At 37.1% G+C, this 18,567-nt stretch overlaps 1 protein-coding gene across 3 annotated transcripts in view; it reads left to right on the plus strand.

Moving 5' to 3' along the window:
- Nucleotides 1–1,944: 1,944 nt before the first annotated feature.
- Nucleotides 1,945–18,567, plus strand: part of LOC137287382 (coiled-coil domain-containing protein 181-like) — a 37,163-nt gene continuing 20,540 nt past the window's right edge. For all 3 annotated transcript variants that reach the window (XM_067819640.1, XM_067819641.1, XM_067819642.1), the window contains exon 1: nucleotides 1,945–2,050. The gene's annotated coding sequence lies outside the window, so the exon portion shown is untranslated. The remainder of the gene's footprint in view (nucleotides 2,051–18,567) is intronic.

Consider the following 18,567-nt stretch of genomic DNA (forward strand, 5'->3'; position numbering starts at 1 on the left):
GATCGTATATTACTATCTTACGACTAGTCTAATACCGTAACCCAGAAAGCTTTATGTGGTTTGATATTTTTAACACAAATACACTTATTTCACCCCTTTTCTAAACCTGAACTGGTTGTCTATTTTTTATGAACAAACAGTAAGTTTGTCTCGGAAGAGAAATAAATAACGTTTCATACTGTTGACATAAGCGATCGCCTATCGCCTGTGCGCTAAAATATAAATACCTGTGCAATCTATGTCTGGACTTATTCGGGATTGCTTGCCACGGGCACCAGCCGGTCACCACATTTTGGGGCTCTTTGTTACTATTTTCATTTATTTGTTATTAGTCTGTCAATATGCAGAAAAACTCAAAAGCTTATACAAGTATTTCCTGTCCTGTTCGTTTCCAGCTGTAAAATATTAATGCAACTGAGCATGAAAGAAATGTACCAGAGAATATATGTATGATTTTCCGTCGTTACAAACTTGCAAAATGTCATCTTAATAAAATCAGTACCGAAACAGTCATAGCAATCTTATATCTTTAATCAAACCCTTTTTCATTACATTCATTAACTATCCGATGTAAAAAAAGTTAACCGACCAGACTTTTTTTTAATGTAACATGCATGTTTTTTGCATGTACGAAACTTGTAACTGGCCAATTCAATTGCTTGGCAGTGTTTAATACGTTTCATAGACCTTTGTGTATCTTGATTTGAATATAGCAAGATGTATGTTTTTGACATTCCTCATAGTGCAAAGAAAGCACTAAATGTTTAAGTATGTAAGTGAGTGAGTTTAGTTTTACGCCGCACTCAGCAATATTCTAGTTATATAGTGGCGGTCTGTAAATAATCGAGTCTGGACCAGACAATCAACAACATGAACATCCATCTACGCAATTGGGAACCGATGACATGTGTCAACCAAGTCACCTTCACGGGTCTTTAGTATGTAGTGCGATAGACAAGGAAACGTTCCTGATATTCCTAGCTTTGCACATGACGAGGTACTATTGCTCTGTGACGAGAGAAAAATGTGGGGCCACAAATGAAATAATAAATAGATGATAAAATGTGTTATAGAGATTAACCATCACCATTACTCAGTTATATAATACATTGTATATATATTATTTTGTTTGCATGAAAAGCCAGTATATGTCTTGTTTGTCTGGAAAACAGTGAGTATTAGTATGGTAATAGGCCGCACTCAGCAATATTCCAGCAATATGGCGATGGTCTGTAAATAATTGAGTCTGGACCCGACAATCCAGTGATGAAGAGCATGAGTATCGATCTATACAAATCAGTGAGACTGACAGTCTGATCCCGTTCGGCGTCTCTTACTACAAGTATGGGTTACTTAAGATCAATTCTAACCCGGACCTTCATGGGTCGGTATGAGCAAATTGACAGAATTGTAGCCTCTGTATCTGTAAAATGTCAGCCAAGTCGGGAACCAATTTGATAAAAGTCAGATCTTTAAGTCCATGAAGGCGTCGTCATTCGGTATCCAGAGTTGTGTCCCTGAGGCGCGTCCGAAACTGAAGATCCTTGGTCCGAATGTCCATTTGTTGTGTTTATGTCTTTAATAAGGATCGTACCCATAGCTTTCGCTGGATCAGTCAGATGGCTGGATCACTTTGGACTTTCCTGTCATTTCAAGTTAACATACCGAGATATGACTGAAATATTGCTCAAAGGCGTGAATCTCCCTTGGACACCATATTTATGTACAGATGCAAATCACCATACGATACTCAGGAACATTCCAAACAGACAATCAGTACATACTACACACGGAAAAAGTAACAATTGTTTTGAAAAACCCTCATAATTTTGTTTCAATTTTGATAAAATCAAATATGGGCTAATATATTATCGTGTGTAGTTGTTCAACTAACAGTATGTTATTCCGGATACGAAAATACGGCATGTGCGCGCAGCTTTACTTGGTATCACTGACATTTCCAAGGTACCGACAACAAAACAACTAATGGCGGATCATTGAATGCGCTAGGGGATTAGATTGCAGCAGAAGATCACTGATGGTGGCAACCGTGAGTATACTGATTAATTCAACAAATCCGACACCTTGGTTGTTGCAAAATTATATATTTTCACAAAATAACTCGCTTCAGGAAGAAAAGGTCAGATATTTACCCCCAGTATCCCTTTTGAGCCTGAAACACAGACTGGCTTAGAAGGTGATCGGGTAAATGATTCGGTCGTGTACATCTTCATTCACTCCTTATATTGTGTTTACGATGAAACCATATTCATTGATAAGACTGAAAACCTTAAAGAATAACCCAATTTTAACATTGTTAATACTGAACATGTTTGGCAACTGGTAAACATGATTTAACATGTGACGTGTAACCACCGACGCACAAAAAACAATGGCTTTTTTCATAATACTGTCTGTACTCGGTAATGTGTATTGGTGTATTCTACCTTAATAAACCTACATATGTAGACACTTACCGTTGACAAATCCACTTTGCGAGATAACAGTCATAAATCATAATTCAATCAACATTTTATAAACGATAATCCCTTGAAGCATGTTTTGTGCCTCGCAAACTTGTTTATTTATCACAAACTTTGTATTGTAAACATTCTCTCAAAGTTTTTTCATACAAGGAATATAATTTCTATTTATGCCTGCTCATTGCAGGGAACCAATAATGTATTATTTAAAGCACCTTTGCCATTTTGATACAACGATAGAAGTTTCCTTTCTATGTTCCATAGCATGCATTATGCTAAAAAGAACTTCTTTTGTTGTTTTTCCAGTGTCCTAACAATAGTGATTCTCTCTATTTTAATTGTTTGTACCAAAACGTTTGTCACCATTCCAGTTTTGTCAAAATATGATGCTGCTAAATGCGATGAAAGTTTGTTCTGCTGAAAGGTAAACCACAAGTGTAATTATATACATCGTAATGGTCATCATTGATCAGGATCACGATGAGTGAACAGTGATGTGATTATTCCAAATTATTCATAGTTCAAACCGGCACATTTCTATGACATACTCACTCTTTCATGTCCTGTATATTTGCCAGTAAAATACTGATTTCAGGATTTATAAAACAAAAGGAGGCAAATGGAAATAAATTCAGAGTTTCTGCTGGCATTTTCACACCTGGTCACAATTTGTGCCTGGCTAGCTTTTCAAATACCAATCATTTGTGAGTTTACAGACCAACCATGGTCATTGTGAGTGAGACCTTGCACCCTAAAAAATAATCAGAAATGTATTTCAATTCATCAAACTGCTGCTATCTTTAGTCTGGGTTTTCCAAAACTGTCATTTCTTATTTGACAACACCTTGATGTCATTTTGAAAAAGTAATCTTTTTTGAGGAGAAATAAAACTGACAAGTAATTAGAAAATTGTCATGTCCAAAAGAGGCTTTTGACTGGTTGATGATTTCCCATATATGAGGCCAAATAATTCATTGTAAAGATCAGGATAAGAACGATGTAACACATCTTTTGTCACTTTCCAAAACAAACAATGGTTGTAACAAATCTTTTGTCGCTTTCTAAAACAAACAATGGCTGTAACAAATCTTTCGTCACTTTCCAAAACAAACAATGGTTGTAACAAATCTTTCGTCACTTTCCAAAACAAACAATGGTTGTAATAATAATTAGACAATCAAATATTGTCACAGCATCAAGAATTGGGAAAGACAAGGACCATGGGCCAGTTTGCACGTTAGAGTGAAAAATGGCTCATTAAAATTTTCAAGTTTACTATTGATAGAAGGGCAGTGGTCAATTCTAAATTCCCAAAGTGGCTAATTATCCTGACAATGGCCCATAGTGAAAGTTCTCCAAGGTCATGTTGATAGCAGCTTGCAGACGTAGACACTCTTGGTGAGGGAAGTTACTGTTAGATTTTAAATGGTGAGACATCTAAATGTGGGCTTTTCCTGTATTGTAAAGTTTTTCACTCTCTTTCTTTAGAATTGTACCACTGTAGTATGATGCTGTTTCTTGGACTGTAAAGTTTGTTCAGTCCAAGCTTTTGCCTTCAAAAACATGATTGATAATATGTGTACCATGTTTAGAGAACGGGTTGATGAAAAAGGTCAGAAAAGGTTTAGATGTTTAATGAATTATGTATTGACCAAAGTTGACCTGTCATTTGAGAGTATGTAAATCTTGCTTTGATTTGATATTTGAGTTTATGTGTTCAAGTTTGTCATACCATTTCAAACATAATTATTGTGTCTACAAAAATAGTAAAAGAACTTTTGAAATACATTCGTTACATTCTTCTGTTTGATGTTCTCAATTCCATATGTCAATTGTCATGTCGCCCTCATAAAACGATAATGAATAATAAATTGTGTTGTTGTTCACGCTTCAAGAACTCTTATTGTAAGATCAAGTCTTAAAGCCATGGTGATACCAAGTCGTTTTTGTTTTCATCATGCATTTTCATTGTAGTCTGTAAGTAGTTATGGGTAATTTGAGGTTATTGGTGCTAGAGTTTTCTGACGCTGATGTCAAGTGTCTCATCAATGTAATGTGTATTGTGGTCCCATTGCAACATATATTGACTGCATGAAGAATGTGTTAATTGTGTTTGTTAAAAACTTAAGGGCATTGCAACATCACATGAATGATTAGTGAATGAAGTCGTGGCGAAATATGGAATAGACAGATGCTGGAATAGACAATGTTTTGATGATCATAAAATCGTTGTAAGATTGCAGGACCAAAATTTTATGCCAGTTTTGACAGTGTGCAGGATCAAACAGGTACCGTTGTTGGCAGGTTTCACTTTTCAAATGTTTTCCTTTGTGTGTTTCACTTCTAAATGCAGTTTAAAGACTAGCTGCAAACTTGTACCTATGATTCTTCAAGTTTTCTTCTCAAGCGAGGCTCACATACTCACGATGAATTGTGTTACATTTGTGAGTGAGTGAGTGAGTGAGTATATCTTTATGTCCCTTTAAACAATATTACAACAGTGTAACTGTGTGGAACCCCGGAAATGGGCTTCGCACATTGTATCTATGAGGGAAATTGAACTCAGGTTTATATTTGGCATGACAAACCAGTTAGGCTACCCTTCCACCCTGTTACATGTGGAACTGCTTTTTGGTACAGAACCTTGTACTTTTGACGGCTTTAGTCCCTTTCTGGATTGAACATTTGTTATATCTGGGATTACTGAGAATGTGTGACAGCAAATATAAAATATTGTTACATTTGATCACTTTCAAAATGGTCGAATTCATGTACACTATATTCAGTTATAGGAGCAAGGCCAATTAACATTGGTGAAAGGGGTACACAATGTGTCATCTAGATTGTAATACATTGTATGTTGTTTCTGGGGAAGTTGTTGTGTTAGAGTGGGTTGGAATGTTGACTTTGTGTACAGATATTATCTTAAATGAGCCACTGAATGCATGCATTCCACTGGGACTCTAAAAATGTAAGGGAATTCAAAATTAAAATAACGCATTGTGATTTCATGTGGTATATATATTTAAGGATCCATGACTATTTCACTTTCTCAGGGTACTGTTGATAGACTTGTACTTCACTTTTATCAGTGGTTCCAAGGAGTTAAATAGCACATATGGAACATTATGGAATTCACGTACCACTTTCTCAGTATAGTGCAGATTATGAGTGCATTTGAGTTTGGATCCCATCTCATAAGTGCCTCTCTCTGAAAAAGTGGGTTCGAATCCTGGATCAGACTCAACCTTGCACCATAATCTGTACTTTACTGAAAAGGTGTGATATGTTACATTTGACGACTTTCTAATGAGCTTTGTGTTTGCATAGCATGTGTAGTTTAGTGCAACAACAAAAGATAGCGAACTATTTTTAATATGGCATTGATGGGGTTTTTTTTCAAAGCATCCTGCTAAAATAGCACCTTCTGACCAAATTCTAGACCAGTCTTACTGTAATTGTTACCAGCTCCTTGTAGCAAAACCAAAGTTTGACGTGACAAGCCCTATTCTTGTACAGATTACATATTTTGGCATGGCTGGTTGCTTGCTTTAGCACCAGACATAGCACTATTTCAGGTATATGGCAGTAGTCTGTAAATAATCTAGTCTGGGTCAGATACACCAGACAGCCCAGTGATCAACAGCATGAACATCAATCTACACAGCTTGGATAAGATGACATGTGTCAACCCTGACATGCATGGGTTGGTGAAGGCCATCTTTAACCTGTAGCTTTACTGGTACATGTTTGGGGGGATGTGGTCGTAAACGCGTGGAGAGGCATGTAACTCACCTAGTACCTATTATCAAAGATGCTTTAGTTTGTGTCCTCAACTCCTTGATATATGGCAACAATCATTATTTGGTTTTATACTGTCTTCAGCTCAGTGTTCCAGCAATATCATGACGAGAGACACCAGGGATTGTCGAAATACCAAATTTATGGACTGCATTACAGCGTACAGAATCTAAGGCAAAATACTACTATATACCGTTTTACCCCTTAAAGAACTTATAACAAATTGTCTACCATTGTGCTATGGGCATTGTGTCATATGCGTTCTAGCTGCACCATTAATAACTAGTTCATTTGGATTTATTCAACGTTTTCTCATGCATTACTACCCGCAAAACCCCCCACTGCTGGTAACAATAAATCATGCCTGAGGTTTCTAAAGAGTAAAACTATAGCCATACAACACAGTGGTGTAAAAAACACATCTGTGTCAACAAAGACTTGCGTATAAATCATTTTACAGTTAGTGGTTGTGGTTATGGATGGTTTCTGACAATAAATGTAATACCACACTCTGCTGGCTGAGTTAATTAGAGGCAGGAATTTGATTCTATGTTGATAGCGAGCAGTCAACCAGTTTCATTAACAATATTATGCTGGGATTTGACAGAATTACTTTGTTAGTTAATTAGGTTTTATACCGTGGATCTGCAGTACTGTAGAGGTGTAGCTGAAGCTATGGGTGAGTTTTGTAGGTTGAAGTGGCGTACTAGCTGAAGTTCTTGACTAATTAGTGACACAGGGACTTAACTCTGTCATAGTATTGAACTGTATATTGTTGACTTAATCTCCTGGTTACTTAATTACCTTTCGTACTGTGTATCTGCACTACTGTTGATGGTATAGCTGAAGCTATGGGTGAGTTTTGTTGATTGAAGTTATGTGCCAGCTGTAGGTATCGGTTCATTAGTGACAAACACAGGGACTGAACTCTGTTTGTCATGGTATTGAACTGTATATTGTTGACTTAATCACTTCTTCAGTTAATTACAGAAGGGAAAATAATATGGTTCAGGCACTGTGAGACAGACTATTGAACTGTCTGTAATTCAGACGTTACATTTTTGTGACCCAAATCACAATCCATTGGATTGGTAAGATGGCTGGTTTGTCATAAAATGCAGCACTCAGCAATGTCCCCGTCTATATGACTACGGTCAATTCAGAATAATTGAGCCTGAACCAGACAATCCATTGATCTACATAACAGGGATCTGATGACATGTGTCAACCAACTGAGTGAGCCTGTCCACTCGATCTCATCAGTTGTCTCTTACGACAAGTAATAAAAAATTGGGTTGCTGAAGACCAATTTTAATCTGGACCTTCATGGTTCAAAATTCGTAGGAAATGCAGAAATGAATATTGATATTGGTTGTGATGTTTATCAAGCATTGGAAAGAACAGGAAATTCTGCAAATATTTATAGTACTATTTTTGGTTCTGTCTACAGAACTATTGAGTCATGATGCGGTTCTGTCTCTCCTACATGCCTCGTAGTGCTTACTTTTCGTGTCCATTGTGTTGCAGTTGTCCAATTTGTGTGCAACTGACATGACTGGGTGATTAAGGTTCGTTCTGTTGCTTTTGTGCAATCAGGTTTACATTTTGTCTGCATAAACGGACAGAATGTTAGCCCAGTGAGTGTTCAAACCAGAGTGCTTAAACCGTTTGTTTAAAAATAATTGCAGAAATATAGTATTCATTTACACATTTGTGGCATATTATCTTTCATGTTTCAGGAGTAACTATGTAATGTAATGAGAAAGGTGTTTTACTTAATCCTGTTGATGAATATAAGTTCACTGCAATAACAAAGTTGGCTATCCATGGAACTTGGTTTTCTTCCATCTTTACAACTTCTAAAATTCCTTTCAATTACGTCCAACAGTACTGCATATGGTAACACTGAAAACAATGCTAGAGGCTGAACTAGTAGCCTGAAAGTGAAACGCTCTGCTCACTGATTTGTATGTTCTAACATGTTTGCATGTAACTGTACACAAATGTTTACACTCTGACATTTTGTTTATACATGAGGGTGTCCCCCCATTAGTCAGAAGCCCCATTAGTCAGAAGGTATTTTTCAAGGTAGGCTGACCACAGCTCCCCTAATAATTAAATGGACTAACCCGATTCATTAATTACCAAGAAAACATAACACAACTTTGATTCAAGCATATATTTGTTTACAATGAAAAAGTCATCACCATCAGAAAAGAGTAGGAATCGCTCAGAGTCCAATGTTTGTGTCCACACTCCATCTAGGTTAACGTCCACAAGGGTCTGGGGTAGTCTCAGGATGGTCGGCGGCGGGTGATGGTGATTGCCATGGTTGTGGTTAATGATGGACATTTTGCAGCACATATATAACATGTCTCAACACAAGATATCAGTTGAGATAGTTGAGACAGTTGTTTTTAAGGTGAAAATGTGCATACTTACATAAACACACTCTTCATACTTCTCAATTTCAAATAATTCATTTAAAACACACGCTTATGTCTAATTACGCTAGCCTAATTAGGAATGTTCCATGATTATCCTATAGGTAAGGAGTTTGTCAACTGTAACTAATCCTTCTGACAATAGGGGTTCTCACTATTGGGGCTTCTGACTAATGGGGTATCACCTACATGAGACTGACTAGCGTAATCATGGTCCTCAGCTAACGAGATGATCCTAATGAATGTAAGCTACTTATAATGTATAATGTTAAAATTTATATAGTGCCTGAATCTAAGGTTTGCTCTAAGGCACTTGGTCTTTTTGTTGAAAAGAACTCTATTAGTTTTTTTTAATGGAATAATGTCTGGCAATTTTTCCAAGTGTTCAGGTAGTTGTTTCCATAACAGAGGACCTGCTTTGGCGAAAGCTCTATTGCCATACATAGCTCTGCAGGTAAGGGGAACTACTCATAGGAATTATAACCAACTACACTGTGACAGGCAGCGCACTGCACTGGAAAGTGTATCTACTCATCATTTTCACTACTGCTACTGCTGCTGCTGCTGCTGCTACTGCTACTGCTACTGCTACTGCAAAAGTTGTGAGGGGCTGTGACGGATAACCCAGATACCCATTATGGGTGGGTAATGCGTTAGACAGGGGTGCCTGTTTCATGGGTACCTGTTATGGCCATATGACAAATGGATTAATGTAATATGTTATTCTTTCATGATAAAAACATATATAACAGGTTGTATTGTCTTTTATTATTTAGACATAATTGTGCAGTCATTTGCTTTGAATATAATACATGGTTAAAAGTTTGAATAAACCCAGAATTGGAGCGTCTGAGCTGAAGAATATGTTGCCATTTCTTATAATTTTGATGTCCGAAATTAACATAATGGGTATTTGGGTAGAGGAGGGTAATAGTGGGTGGGGTACCCAGGTAAAAATTTGGAGCTGTCCTTATCCTTGTTGTTTCAGAAGTAGATTCTTCAGTTCTTCGATGTTAATATAAATGAAATTCAGTATATATTTTTTTAAATCTTTTTTTATATGATGATTTTCATCTAAATCTCCAAAATTATAGCAACAAACATATAGAGAATTATACAATTTCTAATTAATATTTTCAGTAACTAATGCTGTCCTGCAATAAAATGGACACATGAAAGAGGCAAGAAACAATAAAAGTGGTTGAAATTTTACAATGCACATTCTGAGTTTTACACTGTTAAGCTCATGTTTTTTGTGAATATTCATCAAATGTAATGGTTAGTTACATCATTCAAGTGTGTTATACTAAAACAACAAAGTTCTGATTATTCGCAAATATGTTTTTTACAATCAGTAATAATTTTTAATTCTATTTCGATCAATTTTTGATTATTTTCGAAAGGTGGTACACTACTATTAAAACACAATTTGGAATCAGTGTCTTTAGTTTATGAAGTACATCTAACCAACTTCAGAGGTAGAGAGAATTGTTATATCATTGTTCGGAAGATAAAAACTTACATAATCCAAAAGTGGCTTCTTCAGTAGACACAATCATCACCAGTGAGGTATTGCTACTATGTAGTTGCATCACAGTGTAAGCAGACTATTAGTGTGATATAATCACTAACCGTGACATCACAAGTAACTATCTGTTATAAACTCGAACGATTTATGTTTGTATACATTTCATGTGAAGACACTCAGGTGAGATTTTCTTTTTTTTGAGGTAGCCCAGAAATTAAAGCAGTCGATGACCCACATTTGAATTGACACAGAATCTTAATTGCCTCATCAATCATGTTATTCACATCATGGTTCTCAGCAGCAGCTTGTCAAAGGTTTTTAATATTTTTTAAAAGAAAATGTTTCTATGCATTACTTTTAACCGGAACTCTTTTTCAGATCTTCAGAAAAAGACAACAAATGATACTGTTAAACATAAGTGCCCATATCTTGAACAAATTGATTTTTAATGCCACACAAGACAATTTGTCTTGCTTCACTTAATTTCTATGGACTGTCCGTATTTATGTCATTTTCAAGAGTGTATGACACTTGACTAAACAGAATCTTCTCTTACTTTGATCCTTCACAATATATTATATCTTTACAATTATTGATTAGGCCATACCAATTTTATTTCTTGTTTTACAGATCCGCCTGCCTATTTTTTTCAAGAATAAGAAAAACAATAAAAATTAATTTTTCCCGCTCAAAAAGTAAAATCCTAATGTTTTTATAGGCTAAACATAAAAAATATCTAGAAAATGGTTTTTTTTACCCATATTCAATTCATAAACTGCCAAAAGTAAAATACTTTGAGTATTTAGAAGGAATATTAGTTTGATTGGAATTTTTTTTCCTGCCTGCCTTTAGGTTTTCAGAGGACGAAAGTCTGTAAAATAAGAAATAAAACTGACCTGGCCTTATTGATGAGACATTGACCAGTATCAGGCTAAATATTGTGAGAATCATATAGGGAAATGAGGATGTAACATTTTCAAATTATATTGTGTTAATGAAGTTCAAATCTTACAGACCCATGTAGCTCCAGGGTAGAATAGGCCTTCAGCAACCCATGCTTGCCTTAAAAGGCGACTATGCTTGTCATAAGAGGCAACTAACGGGATCGGGTGGTCAGACTCGCTGACTTGGTTGACACATGTCATTGGTTCACAGTTGTGCAGATCGATGCTCATATTGTTGATCACTGGATCATCTGGTCCAGACCTGATAATTTACAGACCGCCGCTATATAGCTGGAATATTGCTGAGTGCAGCATAAAACTAAACTCACTCACTCACTTACTCACTCTGGTACAACCCACATTTTAAAATGTTTGTTGATACCCCTGCCTTCCAGAGGATATTGGTATGTTTAGCAACATACACTGGCATGTTTGGAGGACAAGTTTGGACAAGAAACAAACTGTGTTATCCATAACCTTTACTCAAGAATTGACCAACAACGACAAGGAGATACTCAGAAGGTATATCTAAGGTCAAATGAATACAGTCATAAGTGATATATTGGCCATGTCAATGATAGTGATATACATGGTTGGAGCATGTATACTATAAGTGTCCAGTAAACACGGTTTCTCAGATCTGCCATGACAAGACCTATAGTTGCTAGGGTAATGTCAGGTGCTTCTACTGTTGTTCAAGAGATGATACGACCTCACTGATTACAACGACTTTTCATTGTCAATTGCATAATTCATGTCATGGTTCTAAGCGTAATGTTTTCAATGGTTTTAAATATTTTTAACGAAATCTTTTTGAATTATCGATGATAACTGTTTAGCTTTAGTTGAAGGAACTTGCCAGTATGTAATTTTATCCAGTGATAATTTCAAATGTATTTTAAACAGAATGCATTAGTACAGGTCATGGGCTCAAGGTGCATGACTGAGGAACGCACTATGAGTTTACATCCAACAGGTTTACATGTACTATTATTTTCAGACTAGCTGCTTTGCACCGTTGACTTTATGATGTTTACACTGTATACTGCAGGTTTTAATTAGTTCTTTTAGACTGTCACTATCAGAACATTTGTTTTCCCCTTAATAGTCATCTCAAGTGAAAGGTCCACATTAATTCATGCTTGTCATAAAAACTAGTGAAGCGTATTTGGTCCAAAAAACTGTGTCACCGAGTTTTGTGCTTTTGTACCTCATAGCTGTGGAATGTTTTTCACCCTATCAGCCACTGATTTATGGATCACACTTACATAGCTGGAATACTTCTCTTTACAACATCAGTATATCACTGACTCGTTATTCCTTACAACCTTATGCTAGTGTGGACAAGCAGACTTGTGACTGTTGAGCCCCCAAATATGTCTCAATTCTTACAATATTCAGCAATTTTGTCAAATCAGTGTTGAGGTAGATCCTGCTGAAATGAATTTATGTAGTTTTTGGATCAGCACAAACATATTTTGTTTAATAAGATTCAGTTGAAAAACATTTTTAGGACTGGCCCCCAAAATATTTTATTAATGCAACAATTAGCAATATTCATTCTGTATGACTGTAGTCTGTGAACAATGAAGGAAAAAATAGACAATCCAGTGACTGACATTATGAGCATCATTCCATACAGTTGATATTCCATGACATGTAATCTATTAAGGCTCAAAACCTGACTACCAAATCCCTTTATTCTCCTCTTTCACCAGCAGTACTGAAGGCCAACGCTTATTGGTTTCTATATTGCTGGAAAACTACACTCACTCACTCACTCACTCACCCACCCACCCAGACCCACTCACTCACTCACTCACTCACTCACTCACTCACTCACCAGCAATCACTTTCTAGTGACTTGCATTCTTTTGTCATCAGAATCCTCACTGATCCTGTCAGTTGAGTTAGATGGAAACTGAAAGGTCTGCCATTATAATCAATCAAAAGCATCTAAAAAATTTATTTCAGTCCTACTCAATTATACATGTTCAGACAGTTGTAAATACTAGTCACAAGGATTCATTTGGACCGTAGCAGGAAGTCATGTGAAGGAACAATGATCATGACGCGACAATGATCGTGTTGTTTCCGTCGACAACTATTATAGCCTAATGACAACAATGCATCATGGGTAATCATGCAGAGTGATGAAAACACTGGCTTTGTTTTGGAGATAAATAAATCAGTTATGAACAAACATGATCACTATATTATTTTATGTACATTAATAAACGAAACTTCCATTATGATTCCATTACGAACGATGGTTTAGTAAAGACAATTCATCTCCCAAATGGACGTTCTTCACCAGAACATTGGTCATTGGTGACAATAGAAAATATTGATCGGGTCATTGTCGGACGAAGATACAATTGTTTAGACACCTTGTCGATCATTTGGATGATTAATTCATGACTTGTGTCTCAGTGCGGAAGCTTATCTCTGTCCATCGCACAGAATTGGAGGCTTATGTCCATAACATGTTGGCATTACCTAATGAGCTTGATTGGTTTCCATGGTAGCAGTGTCAGTGTGGTGTTGGGTGTTTTGTTCCCATCAATACTACAGGTTAAGGCATTACCAAGCGTATCACATCTGGTTACCTGTGTTGCATAATTGATTGTCTGTGTGGATTGAAGTGTGAAGATCTCTTCATGGAATAGCAGACCAGGCTTAAACATCAGGTAGCAGCTGTGCTTACATCTACAGAGGTATTTATAGTGTATCGTTTCATGTTTGTTTGAAAGTGTGTGCCTAGATGTAGGGGGTTGAAATCTATCCGCCTTGCTATCAAACATTTCAGGCAGAGTGGAATCAAATGTTTGACAGATTATTCCTTTCCTTGATGGGCATTTTAGAAGTTAAGTTGATGTCAAGAATGATGACAGTTTTTATGGATATCCAACTTCTGTTAGTGTGAAAGATGTTTGGAGTTCATCTTTTGACAAGTACATTAGAATCTGTGTTGAAACGTAAAATTTGTCATTATTCTTCAGAGTATTCTATGGGTATCAGCTGAGATGATGTCTCTTTATTTTCAGAATGTGCCTAATGTCATGAAACCATCTTCTATTAATTAATATTAACATTTAGCACTGTGCTAACAATTAGTAACTGAAATCAAAACAATGTCAAGGTTAATGTTCTGAAATCCTTTTTCATTGAGTGCCTATATGGGAATGAACTCAAAAGAGTCATTTCATATACAGTGGAAGGTAAACCAATGAATCTCTTCAGTTTCTGAGACTCAAGAAATCAATAGTTTCCAAACTGTTAATATGATATGTTTGCATAGATGTTTTAGAAATATCTGTGATACTGTTGTTAAGAAGGCCCTGTGATAAAGCTCTGGTCCCCCATCTCATGCTGGGACCTTGTGACTATCTTCAGCTGTCATTTAAAGCATGATAGCAAGCCAAGGGCTATGGTGGCACATTATAGAGTCCGACCATTTTAAGATGTATGGACAACTGGGCTACTTGAGCTCTGCTCCTATACTCTACTGGCAAACAAGAATATGTTGGACCGGCCAAGAGAATGTGTCTATGAGAAATAGGTGGTGCAGGGCAATGAGCAAACCCATTTGGTTTCAGTGAAAGGGAGGCTAGTGCATGTGCAGTGCATGTCTATGAAATTGATTTCATCGCGTAGATGCACATTCTTTGTTCATAAGACTCTCACATGGTCAGTGTACCAAGTCAGTAATATTTTGATATATGGATCTATATTTAGAGCCAACCATTGATAATCATGAGAGATGATAAATTCCCATTAATATCTTACAGTAAAATGGAAACAAATGCACCTGCCACTGTCAAACTTGGAATTTGCTGAGACTGGCCACGCGCTCAACCCATCATACTACACGTGATCGCAGACAACCTTTTTTCAAAATGGCAAGAGCCAGTCAGGGTGGCACTCATAAATGCTAATGTGGATCAATTGTCAGGTTGATGCTTAACTGATCCTTATCTGCCAGTATAGTATTTGGATCATGCACCCCTAACAATTAAATGCTTAATTTGATTATGGTCAAGACATATCAATACTTAATGTTAAAGACAATATTTGCAACATTTTTGCTTCTCTGTATGTTTTGGTGCAGCAAGAAAGTGTTCTGTATATTTAGATGCAGCAGGGAAAGTATTCTGTATGTTTAGATGCAGCAGGGATAGTGTTCTATATGTTTAAGTGCAGCAGGGATAGAGTTCCATACGTGTATGTGCAGCAGGGATAGTGTTCTGTATGTTTAGATGCAGCAGGGAAAGTGTTCTGTATGTTCAGGTGCAGCAGGGAAAGTGTTCTGTATGTTTAGATGCAGCAGGGAAAGTGTTCTGTATGTTCAGGTGGAGCAGGGAAAGTGTTCTGTATGTTTAGATGCAACAGGGAAAGTGTTCTGTATGTTTAGATGCAGCAGGGAAAGTGTTCTGTATGTTCAGGTGCAGCAGGGAAAGTGTTCTGTATGTTTAGATGCAGTAGGGAAAGTGTTCTGTATGTTCAGGTGCAGCAGGGAAAGTGTTCTGTATGTTTAGATGCAGCAGGGATAGTGTTCTGTATGTTCAGGTGCAGCAGGGAAAGTGTTCTGTATGTTCAGGTGCAGCAGGGAAAGTGTTCTGTTTGTTCAGATGCAGCAGGGATAGTGTTCTATATGTTTAAGTGCAGCAGGGATTGAGTTCCATACGTGTATGTGCAGCAGGGATAGTGTTCTGTATGTTCAGGTGCAGCAGGGAAAGTGTTCTGTATGTTCAGGTGCAGCAGGGAAAGTGTTCTGTATGTTTAGATGCAGCAGGGATAGAGTTCCATATGTGTATGTGCAGCAGATAAAGTGTTCTGTATGTTCAGATGCAGCAGGGAAAGTGTTCTGTATGTTCAGGTGGAGCAGGGAAAGTGTTCTGTATGTTCAGATGCAGCAGGGATAGTGTTCTATATGTTTAAGTGCAGCAGGGATAGAGTTCCATACGTGTATGTGCAGCAGGGATAGTGTTCTGTATGTTTAGATGCAGCAGGGAAAGTGTTCTGTATGTTCAGGTGCAACAGGGAAAGTGTTCTGTGTGTTCAGGTGCAGCAGGGAAAGTGTTCTGTGTGTTCAGGTGCAGCAGGGAAAGTGTTCTGTATGTTCAGGTGCAGCAGATAAAGTGTTCTGTAGTTTCAGATGCAGCAGGGAAAGTGTTCTGTATATTTAGATGCAGCAGGGAAAGTGTTCTGTATGTTCAGGTGCAGCAGGAATAATGTTCTGTATGTTTAGATGCAGCATGGAAAGTGTTCTGTATGTTTAGATGCAGTAGGGAAAGTGTTCTGTATGTTTAGGTGCGGCAGGGTTAGTGTTCTGTATGTTTAAGTGCAGCAGGGATAGTGTTCTGTATGTTCAGGTGGAGCAGGGAAAGTGTTCTGTATGTTCAGGTGTGGCAAGGTTAGTGTTCTGTATGTTCAGGTGCAGCAGGAATAGTGTTCTGTATGTTTAGATGCAGCATGGAAAGTGTTCTGTATGTTCAGATGCAGCAGATAAAGTGTTCTGTATGTTTAGGTGGAGCAGGGTTAGTGTTCTGTATGTTTAAGTGCAGCAGGGATAGTGTTCTGTATGTTCAGGTGGAGCAGGGAAAGTGTTCTGTATGTTCAGGTGCAGCAGGAATAGTGTTCTGTATGTTTAGATGCAGCATGGAAAGTGTTCTGTATGTTCAGATGCAGCAGTGAAAGTGTTCTGTATGTTTAGGTGGAGCAGGGTTAGTGTTCTTTATGTTTAAGTGCAGCAGGAATAGTGTTCTGTATGTGTAGGTGCAGCATAGATAGTGTTCTGTATGTTCACGTGCAACGTGGATAGTGTTTTGCTTTACAGCAATTATCAATCACACAAAATATTTTTCTATCACTATGAACAAGATCAGATTTTATGTAAATCTGAACATCATCATAACCTAACAACACCAGTTGATTAAGTGCCACCTGTAAACCCAGTCAGAAAGTAATGAATAAAACATTTGAGTTTTTTGTGCTTGAAAACAGCTTTCTGTGCTTTTGTTACACATGTAGATGAAGGCTATGTTCAAGCGAGTTTCGTTTGGAACACATAATTCAGACTGGACAAGAGCATGTTGAGTGAGTTTCTCTGTTCCAGATGTATTGTCAAGCTGTATCCCTGAGAAGTAACCTGAAAAGACATTTCACTGAAAAAACAATCCATTCTCCTCGACTGATGAGGTTTGCGTGTATTGTATTGGCATGTCTTTTCATTTTCAGTCTTGACAATTGCAATTGAAGAAGAATCAATGTAGGACCATGCTTGTAAAATGTAGTAGTAGTTTCACATGTGTTCTTTTAATATTTGTGTGACAAGTTCAATAATTAGTCGTGAATGTTGTTACTGAACTATATCTTGTTGACCTGGTTACCGTCACATCACAATGATGTCAACTTTATTGTTTGTTGTGAGGTCCATTTGGGTTTGGAGTCTGAAGCGTCCACGAGAAAATGTGAGCATGTATTTTGGAATTATGGGAACATGTCAAAGGTTCTTATTATAGCTTAATCGATTATCAAACTTTGAAATCACTCTATTGGCCAAATTGTCATAGATAATATGGAGATATGTGTGTTTAAAACAAAAACAACATTCAGGTATACTGTGTTCGATAAAGTAGAATTTCAAAACTTTTATAGGATCATACATTGATGTATAAGTGTCAATCTGTAAAGTAAATTGACATATTTTTCAGGCAATTTGTAAATTGCTTCAGACTTTCAGACATTTTACAGATTGACTTAGTGAATCAGACAGATTTCAAATTGCCTGATTTTACATATTGGCTTTTACACAAATGTGTGGTGGCTTAGCCTCAGGTATCTTTTCTTAATCAGTTTGAGGAAGATCATGGTTTGATGTTGACCTCAGCCAAATACTAGACAAGACAAGCAAGGTTTCCCTGAAACATTACAATGACTTTCTATGACTCTGTAGTCAGGAATCACGTTCAGACATGTCTGACTTTGCATTGTGACCAACTGCTCATTGAGGTGATATAAATTTACTCAAACATACCGGTGTTATCTGCCTCAGATCTTGCCACAAGCTTCACAAGTCAAACAACCTTTTATTTGTCAACTGATTGTTCTTATCAAGAATTGTTGTAGGTAGTTGTACGTGTAGCATTATATATGGGCTGCTTGAGGCTGGAAATTTAATGGGAGTTCGGGAGCTCAATAGTCTGTAGGGAGACATCATGACACTGTTTGTCAGGTAAAGATATGAGGGTCATTAACTGAGGAATTGTCTGAAGGTTAGACATCTAGATATGATATGCAATATGAAATAATTTAGGTTTGTGTTGGAGAGAAATGGATAAACACAGGTCATCATGTTTTTTCAT

The sequence above is a fragment of the Haliotis asinina genome, chromosome 6 (genome assembly GCF_037392515.1).
Source record: "Haliotis asinina isolate JCU_RB_2024 chromosome 6, JCU_Hal_asi_v2, whole genome shotgun sequence".
Classification (NCBI taxonomy): domain Eukaryota; kingdom Metazoa; phylum Mollusca; class Gastropoda; order Lepetellida; family Haliotidae; genus Haliotis; species Haliotis asinina.